This window comes from Dermacentor albipictus, chromosome 9 (assembly GCF_038994185.2).
Source record: "Dermacentor albipictus isolate Rhodes 1998 colony chromosome 9, USDA_Dalb.pri_finalv2, whole genome shotgun sequence".
NCBI lineage: Eukaryota > Metazoa > Arthropoda > Arachnida > Ixodida > Ixodidae > Dermacentor > Dermacentor albipictus.
The window spans coordinates 9,434,232-9,446,417 of NC_091829.1; the positions used below are offsets into that span (position 1 = coordinate 9,434,232).

Sequence of the window (12,186 nt, forward strand, 5' to 3'; positions counted from 1 at the left end):
GGTTTGGATGAGGGTCCCCTGCATCTCGGCGTCAGCCAATACTTTCCTTTTTGAGCTCAAGCAGCTTCAAAGAAGAAGACACACAGTTCCTTTCCCGATCTTTTCTCAATGCGACGGTCCTTTCTGTTCTCGTCCTCCTCCCGCCGCGCGTTCGCCCCACAGACCATTTGAAGCATCCTCTTCGTCAATTGTACAGTCAACGTCCGATTTTTCGGAATCCCTAGGGGCCGCGAAAATGTCTGAAAATAATGAATGAATGTCTTTTACTGCCCCCAAGGGCTCAAATCGCCACAGGCACGTACAAAAGAGCTCTGACGGCCTGCCAGTTCGTTTATTAGGCATATTGGTTCTCGTACTGTTATAGGAGACGGCGGGTGCACGCATGTATGATTAGGGAATACATACCGTGTCCCGTGAGAATTGCCCCTTCCCACGCTTCTTAAGCTTCACTGCAATAATACCGTATGCTTCACTGCGCAACATTTCTGTGATGAGGCGAAGCTGCCTTTTGGGAGCCGGCATTATATTTCAATTTGGACAAAAAGCCAGAAAAATCTTCACTGGGTCCGTGCGCCATAGCATGGCCTACAGTGGCATCAATTCCCTACAAAAAAATAGAGGAGAAAATCAATGCAACGCGTCGTGCTTTCAATAAGCTTCGAAGCCAATCTCAAGGATTACAGAAACGGAGTCGGTGCCATTGCTGACAGCGGCGAATTCATTCAATGAAAAACACGGCACCTAACGGCAAGAACCTTAATAGGGAACGTCGAAACAGCTAGGTCTCGCGTTGGCACGGTGGTGGCTACGGCTGCCAGCGGATCTGCGTGCGAGAGCGGCGGTTCGAGGAGGCGAGATAATCAAAACGGCAGTGTAGGCTTTGATTAATGCCGTTTCGGACCTGCGGTCGCGGCAACAAGTCCAAAAAATAGGACGTCGAAGGGTTGCCGTGAAGACGTCCGCCATATCGGGCATGTCCCAAAAATCAGGCGTCCGGAAAATCGGTCGTTTACTGTACACTAGCAACTCCTCCGCAGCCGACGACACGGCGTCAAAAACAATTCGTTACGATTCCTCTCTTTTGCTCGAGCCAGCATTAGGGCGACTTTCTTCCCCTTTCAATAAAATGACAGCTAATTTTCCCTGATAGAAGCACAAATTCCCTGAGTTTCCCCTGAGTTTTTCCCGACTATTCAACATTCCTGAGAATTTCCGGTTTTCCCAGTTGGTAGACATTCTTACTTTTTAAGCTTTCTCGTACCCTCGTTATCACTCGATTCTAAACTTATTGCTCGTACGTGGTTTCGACATTCTTGTTATAAGATCAACAATGAAGGTGACGATGATCAAGCTTTATTAAAATAGCGATGGCTTATCAGCCATTAAATGCGATGGAGTTGGGGAATTGGAACCTAAATCCGGCTCTAGACTTGGTCAAAGCTGACAGTTTTGAGCTACGGTCTATGGTCGATGTGTTTCACGTTTCCCTTGTAGTATTTGCGTATCTCCTAGAGTATCTTGGAGAATCAACACTGCTGCTGTGATCGACGTGTCAGGTGTGAGAAGCATTAAAACGGGCTCCCCATTTCAGCATAATTGCCCTCATCCCCGAAACAACGTTACCCTTTTCGCCGAGCTGACACAAAAGGATGGGAGTAAGGAAAGACAGGCCACAAGATCAATACGACGCCACCACGACAAAAGCACTAATACGAGTACTTCCACAGGCTCCGGAAGAAGACGGCGGCGACCACAGGACCGCCAGGGGTTATTTAAGACCGTGCTGGCCCCCGTGTTAATAAGAACGGCGCCAGACTCAGATGAGAGTCACATCCATGTACCAATAAAATTAATAAAATCTTTTCTATCTTTTTTTTTCATCACGATGCCCGGCTTAGTCGTCGTTTCCTGATTCTTGCGGTGAAGACCCACCTCACCCGGTCGAGATTGTAAAACTGCTAACTGTATTCGTGGTTACAAACTTCAACACAACATAAGCGACAAAGAAATAATTGCACGACACTATATAGCGCACTCTCACAACGGAATTTTTTGGGGGATCTACCCTGAGTACATGCACATACAAGAGAAAAAACAACCGAACGGGAAAGCGATCGAGCACCGCAGAAACAACCAGACCACTACGCAGCATCCTGACAACATACAGAAACAGCAAACATGACGCACTCTCAGTAGGCGCGAGCAGTTTAAAATGACTTTTCAATTATGTAATATTCCGTGTCACGTAATGTTAGTGATTCCTGGCTGACGCATGAGTCTTTGCGTTTCCTAATAAAAATCGCCTCTATTAGTTCACGGCTTGTCTCGTCCTTGCTTTTATACAACATCGTAGAGGCCATGCTTTGCATGTTAAGACTAAACACCAGCAAGGCGATGGAGCAGTCGCCACTTACAACCGCGGCAACCACAAAACGCCGCAGTACCCCGCCAAAGTGTTTGTCTTTCCCGCCAAAGATTGTCTTCCGGTGTCGCGGAAAGACAATCTAGCGAGTTCGCTCCGCACGTGCGCGATAACGTAATTTGACCTCAGCGCACAGAAGCACCAATAGTTTTCACTGTGGATCGGTGACCGATAATTACGCTCCAGCGGTTCGGCGAACGCATGTAAACGTTTAAGCCGATGGCTACTTGTCAGTAATTGCAGTCATGCGATATCTGCTGCCCTTTGTGATTGCATTTGCTTTGGGCTAAGCCGTGGACCCTATTGAAGCACAGTGACGGAAATTGTACCTTTATAGCAGAACTAACCTAGACGAAAGACAGGAATCTGACAAGAAATATGAAACTTCGTCCACGAGGCCAAGAACGATTCGGAAGCCATGGCAACAGCCACGTGCCATTCGCACATTACAATATCCACGCACCCTCCCCCCTTGCGGCTGAATGGCTGCAGCGTTTCGTTTCACAGTACGAGGTTAAGGTCATACTGTCGACCAATTAACGGCCCAGCTTCGCTGAAGGACATATAGACACTCGTCACAGGTACTATTGAGAAGTACACGTTGAAGCTTCGAGTAGTCAGTACAAAACATCCGTAGATGACCACACACAAAAAGTTCCAATTAGTCAAATTTTATATCTTAACCATACACCACGTGATCACGCACACTATTACACCACAAAACTCAACGGTTACAACTCTTTCATGCCCAGAGATCTCATAATTAGAAATTAAGTATCAAGGTTCTAACAACGTTCGACGATCATTCAAGGTGCGCACTTCATTTTTATTTCGTGAGTTCTACTGCTCTGCCTCGTTTGCTAGTTCTATACCGGTAATCGTCACTTAAACTTATGTAGTTTTGTTTGTGCTTGTAGTAATACGCCTTCGGTCGTTTGAATTTTACGTGTTTTTCTTTCCTACTCCCCCCACATCATGATGCCGAACCTAAGGCCAAGAACGGGATCAGTAAGGTATTTTCATATATAAACGCATGTAGCACTGGCAAAGCTGCTTACAACTTCGGAGAGTCAAAGGGCTTTATTTTTTTATATATAATTATTCGAGATAATTTGCTGCAAGGCATATGTAGTAACAGATATAATTAAAAAATCAACATCAACTAAACGAGCGCTACGCTTTAAGATGCAGGTACTGCAGACATGAGTCTGCTCATTTATTGCATGTTATCCAACGGGTATACCATCTGGAACATCAAGTTTCACCATGGGCTCCACGAACCTCTTGTGCCTAACAATACCGACTACTAAGACACATGCCACAAAAGGTTACTACGAGTGTCCACCGTGTCAGAAACCGGGCAGTTCCGAAACATTCGTGGGTTTGTCAAAGGTCTTACTCTTGACCGAAATAATTCTTTTGGAATCCACCGACAGCTGGTTAACGACCTCAGACTTAGAAATAAAGCGATGATTGTATTCGAGGCCAACTTTGGTGTCCTTGTAGGTAAGGGGAGCTCGACTGGCTATCGCAAGACTCCTGGTTGAGACGTTTAGAAGCATCACGATTCCATGCGGTTTCAGTGATGCACGCCAAAAAAGTGCGCAATGGGCTCAGAAGAGAAAGGCGTAAAAAAGGATACTGCAAGTAGGTTAACCAAGGTCGCGCCCTGGTGGCTACCCTAAACGTGCGGAAGGGAAAATGGGGAAGTTAAGAAAAAAGAAGGGAGTCAGTGTGCGTACATTGTTCCCAAAACTTTTTGTGAGCATGTCACTGAAGCGACATAAAGAAAGTCGCTAAATTTCTGCTATACTTTGCTTCACGGTCGCTCAAACTGTCCCTAGAACTGATGTAAATTTTAGCTAACATGCAGGCCTCTTCGAGCACTAAAATATGCGGTAAATATGACACATCAGTTCTGCGGGAGCCCGCAGAACTGACAATATGCGCTAGCATGACGTGAATCATTTACCGAAATGTCTCACGTTTGTCTAAGGTCCGTATGAGTGAGGAATAAACAGTTAAATTAGCAGCAGTGAGTAGCTGGTTCTTATTTTACTATACCACTTAAACATCAACGGACATTGAAAACTAAAATTCCGCGTTTACCCTCAGATCGTGAGGATCCAAATACCAGCACGATTCAAAGGAACACAAGCAATATCAGATTTTCTTAGCAAGCAAAGGAGCTTGGTTCCCTATAATATCGCTGAAAATGTTCCAGTTCTGAGGATAACAATATCCAGCAAGACACACAAGGTTGCGCACGTTAACAGAGCTATGACAATTACGTGACGTCAGTTATGCGGGTCAACACTTCCACCCCTTGGTGTGCCTGAAGGCTCTTCGCAGCAATGATTTGCCCAAGACCCATGCGATAAGGTAGCAGTGTGTTCAGGTTCGCGTGAACCAGCCCAGCTGCTCCTATGTATGCGCCTTTTTATAGTCCATCTATCTCATTATTTAACTGCCGCGGATTAAGTATGAAACAAAATTTGTAAATGTCCACGAAACGAATGTAGTTATTGAAAAGGCCGAACCCAGAGCCATAAGACCAATTTAGATCGGTTTCGTAAAGAAAAAGAAAAGAGAAGAACGTACGTGTATATTGTAAGCTCACTGCCAATACAGTGTAGGCAACCATTATTTCATCGAGTTCTCAGAGCCCACACGTCAGCCAATTTCAGCCGTTCACAGGCAGCTTTTGTATAATAAAGTGCCTTCCAGAAGGTTATTTGCCAAGCGACTTTCCAAACTTCAAGGTCGCTAAAGTGTCGCATATTGTTCTCTGACGTCGCTAAAAAACAGTGGCCGGACGCTGAAATGCAAAATTTGTCGCCAAACAGACAAGAAAGTCGTAAACTCTAGAGGCAATTAATATCGCTAAAATTGCAACACTGGCGCACACCCGCGGACCAATGCTTTCGAGAAGCTCATTGGCAATTTGGTGGCCTAGTGCATGATCAAATTGTTCTGCAAGGTCGCAGAAGCGTTGCGTGAAAAATAATAATAATATTTCCAGTTACACCGGATGGGCAAAACATTCACCGCAATAGCAAGGTGTACAGCGCTGCGCTTGAAATGCCCGGACGGTGTTCTAAGAGTATACGTGGGTGCGACGTCACCCGTACCCGACCTGCGAGGTTCAGCCAAAATTGCTGGCCTCCCTAAATCCTTTAGGACGCCGTCGCAAAGGCGTACCTGCACTGCCCGTAAAGAGCGGTTCCAGTGAAATTACACCACTTTAAGATTGTGAGCCTTAATATTGTTTTGTACTTTTTAAGAGTCTGAGAATACTTAAGGTAACATGCATGCAGTGTGAACGAAATGTTTTATTTTTGTTTGTGCGCTGTAATACTAAAAAAAAAGTTCAGAGGAATTATTCAGTAAAGAACATAACACTGGCCTTAGCAATTTTGTCAGTTCAATATTAAAACAACTATCTTGCATACATATACATACGTATATGTGGAACATAACGTCGACGGCGAAAATTCACCTGGAATGTCCATACAATTGCTATCGCAATGAAGCTGTCTGCCGTCTCAGCGGCTACATCGTTGACAGCCCAAGGATGGACAGTGGCACAGTGCATACGCTTAAAATCATCTGATTCACAGGAGTGGCACAAGAGCTGTTGACCATTCTGACAAGGAATGAAGCTCAAGGGTGCAGTCGTCGTATGCAGGCATGGATGTTACAATGAGGCCATCGATATAACAAGAAAGGAGGCCCGTGGCCAAGGCCGCTAAATATAGTCGCCAATGCTGCGTCAGAACGCCTTGCGACACCACTGGTCGCTGAATACAAAGGAGCTGCGAAGTGCATTTCCATGGCGCATCCGCACATTACCCGCTTGTTATTGCAACCGCGCCCGAAGCAACGCCTGCACTAGTGACGTCATCGCCCGGGAAGTAGTTCGGCATGTTTCCACAGCTGCTCATCTGCTTCACTCATTCCCCTGCGCACACTCCCAGACACCCCTCCATGCGTCACGGGAGGTTTACAAGCTTGTTTGGCGCACATAAACCAGAGTGATGCTGCAATACTTTCATTTTTTTTTGCGTTGCGTCAGAAACTGTACACCTTAAGATGGAAACGCGCGGGCTGGATTCTAATTCAGATTTTCTGAAGAATAACCATGCAGGTACCCGAATGTCTGCCCTAAATCCATACATCACGATATAAAGTTGAATGGAGTGACGTGAATTGCGGCATGGCGAGTATATGGATGCACTACATAAAGCACTCGGGCACGCATTATTACTACAATTCATGTACACACATGTGTGTGAACATTACTTGCGCACACATAAAAAAGCAGATTAACAATTGTCTCCAGAAAGAGACACTACGCCCACCAGCTTGAAAAGAAGAAAACAAGAAGAGGAAGTCACAACACATCACACACTAACTTATCTGTTGTAAATACTGTCCTCTTATTTGGTACTTTACTCTGACCTACCCGATTCCCGGCCAGTCCGACAGAGCGGATACGTTCCAGTATTTTCCAAGGATCTGCATCTGCATCACACGCAGAATGCGAACAGTACAATGAGAGATCGGCGGCAAGTGACATGCGCTCTTACCATGGAGCTTTGATATCCGTCTTCCTGATTATATTCCGATTCATGTGGCCGAATTCATGGCCGTTTGCTGGGCCCTATCAAATATCCCACCAATACTAACATATACTAATACTTGCCGACTATCTGTCAGTTCTTATGCCGTTAGAAAGCACGAAAATTGGACTGCTGCATCAGTCACTACTTTTTTATTTAATACCTGGACACTGTGGACTAGCACTTAATCAAGTTGCAGACAGCTTGGCAAATGCAGCGCTTGGTGGACCAGTAGAATTCTCTATACTAATCCTCACCCTTTCACGAATCCTCACGACTCCTCGGTCGAAAAAAAGAAAAAAAAACGAGCCACTCCTTGCTACACCGGATTCAGCGTTTCCCTGGAATAACAGGCCGTGTCCCTAAGGACAAGGCGAAGTTTTAATAATACATCTACGGTGTCATATGCCGCAAATAAATATGTGTACGAGTATTTGTAGGTTCGCACCATCGAACATTTTTGTGCGTCGTGTGGGTATGGAGAATCATGAGACCATTTTCTCTTTTGCCTAAAATATAATCCCCGAAAGAAAGACCAACTTAGAATAACTCCTATCGCGTAATGGCCTTACTCTCTCAATGCTTAGTATTTTATCTTCTGGTGCAAGCACTCTTTGTCGAGCCCGAAAGAAAGTTTGTGAGATTACGCATGAGTACGTCATTCCTCCAGGGTGACTAACATATTAAGCTCCTTTACCCCATTATTAACATTCTATTCCACTTTTACAGTGCAGTGGCCTTGTCAAAAATTGGCATGATCACTTTCTAAATATTATTTTAGAATTCATAATCATTATTATTTAAATATATATAGCACAGACCACTAAATCAACGGGAATCAACGACTTATATTATCAGTAAAACGAGTTCTTGGGCGAGTTGGTCACTTATTGGAGGCACAACAGCAGCGCCAAAGAATACACACAAAAGAACGGAACACTGCCTTATGATTCCGCCCATTCAAAGGTAGTAAAACGAAATATTGTGAACCTATGCCTGGTATCAGCACTGGAGAAATCGTGCGAACACGAAATGCAAACCAGCTTTAATAGTCAATTGGAAAGGTTTTCAGCTTCTGGTTGCCCTCAGTCGGTCGTGACGGCTGTTGCCGAGACCCTCCTGAAAAAAAAATTATGAAGCGCACTACGAGCCTGAAGACGAGGGAAGAGGAAAGAAGCCACACAAAATTTCACACAACCTGAAGAAGGTTGCGGAGGGTAGGTTTGGGGTACCGCTCATTTTTTTCCGCCCCAGAAAAGCTATCCAAGCTATGCCCTCGTATCTACGGCAAGGAATCCGCGAAAGGTGGATGTGGAAATGAGCATGCCAGGCCATATGTGCGGTGCCAATCAGGAGTGGTATACGAGATACCGCTGTCCTGCGGAAAGTCCCATGCAGGCCAAACTGGCAGATGCCTGAACGATCGGCTGAGTGAGCACCAACGAAATTTAGAGAACAAAGAAAACGTGCGCTTAATACACCACTGCAGCTCCTGCAACAAGTGTTTGGCGCATTTTGAGAGTGCGAAGATATTAGGTAGGGGCAAAAACCAGACCACACGAGAGCTGCTGGAAGCCTTCCATATAAAGAGAAAGGGTAGTGATTGCATTAGTGATACGTCAATTCTGTTATATAGTTCGGAATGTGACCTTTTATCAGCAAGAAGACACGACGTACTTTGTGGGGTGTTGTGGAGGCACGTGTTCTTTGTCTCCGAACGCGCATGCGCGAAGCAGCCTTTATATTAAACTTCTTTTCATGCAATAAAATCAGTTGTGAGTAGCAGCGATTGTCCGTGTCTGTCAGTGTGCCTTTCTTTCGCGTGCGTTTTTTTTTTTTCGGGGGGGGGGGGGGGGGACTGTTGTTATGCCTGCAAAGACTTGTATTATGTTTCCATTGCGAACCTTGATTAATCCCTCCTCGTATGTAGCTGCCATTAGTTAAAAGGCGACAAAAACAATAGCGAACACTAGAACAACTTAGCGAACCAGCACAGCTTAGCACAGCTTAGCGAACCCCGCGTTCAGTTGCAACTCGAACTTTCAGAAATGAAAATAGTTCAGCGCTCTGCGAGAAACATCAAGCTGCTGAAATGTGCTCGACAGTACAAAGCAACGCTCGCGAGCTCGAGAAGAAGGCAAGCATGAAATGCATTGGAACGTACGAGTTCAAATTAACTCGTTTTGTAAAAATGTGTAACGAGTAAGACAGCGCGCACAAAGGCAGGTTTTCTGGCGACGCGCATGAACTTCAAGCGCTGTAAAAGCGACGCATTGCGTCAAAAAAAAGAAAAAAAGAAGAAGAAGAAGCAAAAGGGACACAAGCTGTATAAAACTTGCAGTACCCTGTAATAGTCGTAAAATAATTTTGTTTTTATTCTCACGATATTAAATATTTGTCACTTCTCGCTGCTTTGTTTTCACTAAAATTTCATTACGAAATTAAGCCTTTTTAAAAGCCTTCATATTTCTGGGCATTGTCGTTTTGCCTGGTTCGTCTCTACGGTTACTTACCGTCAGACAGCAAAACCAATACAGATCTCTGGAGCAAATCGTTTCTCAGATGGCGGGCTGTGCATACGACAGTATCCTACAAGCCAAGCAATTATGTCAAGCGCTTTGCTGAACAATGTCGACCAAACACTGCGATCTTGTAACAAATAGTGAGCGAAAACAACGAAGCGGCAAGCGCAAAATTTTCTTTCGAATAAAAGACGCATGTCACGATGTAACGCAGTGTATGGACGCCTGCATAATTTATCAGAATAATGTACTGAAAAATTCGGCGGATCCCACGTATATGTGAGAATCGGTGTTAAAGCGAAATTTTTCATGTATGCTATCGCAAACATTACGCAAGTTTACCCCAATTACACAAAGACAGTGTTCGTGCAAACGTAACGCGACGAGGCAAATGTAACACAACGACGAGAACTTTTCGGTGCTGGTGCGCTGTCCGTTTCAGCGCGAAACATAAAGACAGTAAGTTTATCATATACAACGCAAATGGTGGTCTTTCGCATTGTCCATTACTACCGTCACTAACATTTTTCACGCTGTGCATCGTTAGAAATGTCAGCATTTGTAATCACCGATGCGACTTCGCCAAGCACCATTTAACACGCTTTCACGGACGTCATGTCACGAGTGGAGACGACACACAAAAAGAACTCGTGTCCCGCAAACTTCCTGTTCTCGGTGGCGTTGTTGCGTTGGCACGACGGATGAGATCCGGCGCGCGCGTCGAGATACACGAAAAGGAGAAACGCTCAACATATCGAACCCCCTGTCGAACACGTGGTCAATCGTATCACCAGTTCTCGAAGTGTGAAGCTATGACAGAGTTAAGCGACAGCGTTCGAGACGCAAGACGAAGACGTATTGCGTGAATGTCGGCAAGCACCGGTTTTCCGGGTTTAGTGTAGGTTGACTTTAACGTCTCCGGTGCACACGGAAGCATTGCGATGTCTCCCCTAGCCCCTCCGGCTCTTTCCCCCGCTATCTGTGCATGAGCACGTGTGATTGTCGTCTTCTCGGTTCGACGCTGCGCGCATGTGATTTTCGCAGTTTTTTTTATTTGTGTGTGTGTGAAATATTGTTAGCATGTATACGCTTGAGTTTCGTGCTCTGTTCCAGCTAAATGGATCCTCGCGTAAAGAAAGCAATGCAAACGCGCTGCTTTGCGCCTCACTGCACGCCCGGTTACGCATCGTCAAGGAAATCAAGATTCCCCGTGATCGACCCGTGCTTACAAGCGACGCAGTGCCAACAATTTACCCAAATGCTCCAGCGCACCTCTCCAAGAAGTGCGATGGAGTTCCAAGAAAGCAGCCCTCACCACTGCTATTGACAGGGGAGGACTTTTATATCCGTCAGATCAGCTGAATGCACTGGTGACATCACTGGATGACACTCTCACCCACTGCTTCTGTGTGAAGCAAGTAAGAAGCGACAGCTTTATGGATCTGGTATCTTTCCTCCAGCTTACCAAGCTGAACCGTGTTGGCTGCCCTGAACACAAAACCGCACTTACGAATATAATAATAAAGTTCTATGTGCTCACAAGGCTCCATTTCTACGTCAAGTCTCAGAACGCTAAACGGGACGAAACGCGGGAGCTAATGAAGATGCTAAAACTGCGTCGAGTGCTCTGATTGTGCCTTGAGAACCTTGCTACAAACTTTTTTTTTTCAAAAATCGGTGACTATTAGTTTCAGTTACGTGCAATTTTTCTGTGACATCTGCTCAGAAGAAGTCCTATTTTCTGCATACAATGTGCAATAAATGTCGTCTTGGCAAAGTGGATTTGGTTGCTGAGGTTCGTGACTGTTTCTTTTGTGATCCTTCATTAGTTAGAGCTGGCCGTCGTGAGCTCAGACATCGTATGAGAACCACGAGTTCCCTCCCTATCGAGTGCGGCGCGATAATCATTCGCTCTCAAGAGATGAAACTGCATGTAGAACTTTATTCATTATAGATCGACCTTTAGGTCCTCACATGCACTTGTAACTTACCAGCGCGGAAACACGCACCGTGAGCTCAAGTAAATGCGGCTTCTTTCACACGCTTCGAACCCATAAGCTCTGCCCGCCGCCAGCCCGGCCCAGCGTGGTGGGCGCACCGCGCATCACGCTACGGAGAGCAGCGCCAACTACGCAAGGCATGAACCAGAGGAGCGGCGCTCGCCCCCCGTTGGCGTCACCTAACAACTTCTAGCCACCATAGTGTCACGAGGGTTGCAATGTGGGCTTGTTGGTAATGCATCTTCAAGGGGAGTATGGTAGCGCGATTCAAAGAAGGGACAAGAGAAGACACAAAGGGACACACACAGCGCTGTGTGTGTCCCTTTGTGTCTTCTCTTGTCCCGTCTTTGAATCGCGCTACCATACTCCCCTTGAACCATAGTGTCATCTTGTCGTAGCCGTTGTCGTAGCCAGGGATCAACGACTGTGGCGCGTACTCAACGAGCTTCATAGCGAGAACCGACACTCACTCACTGTCCACGGACGCCACACGTGACTGTTTAACTTTTCAGTTTTTCCTGTGACCGCGATACTCATTGGTCCAGGCCACCAAGCTCCGTTCCAACTGACCTCCGCACTAGGCTGCTTCGTTGTCAACTTCTGCTTCACCTCTCTGTTGT

The 12,186-nt window shown here is 45.8% G+C and overlaps 1 protein-coding gene across 5 annotated transcripts in view; it reads right to left on the reverse strand.

Annotated features, from left to right (window-relative positions):
• Positions 1 to 12,186, reverse strand: part of LOC139049852 (inactive phospholipase C-like protein 1) — a 345,846-nt gene that overhangs the window by 149,881 nt on the left and 183,779 nt on the right. The gene's annotated exons all lie outside the window — the stretch shown is intronic.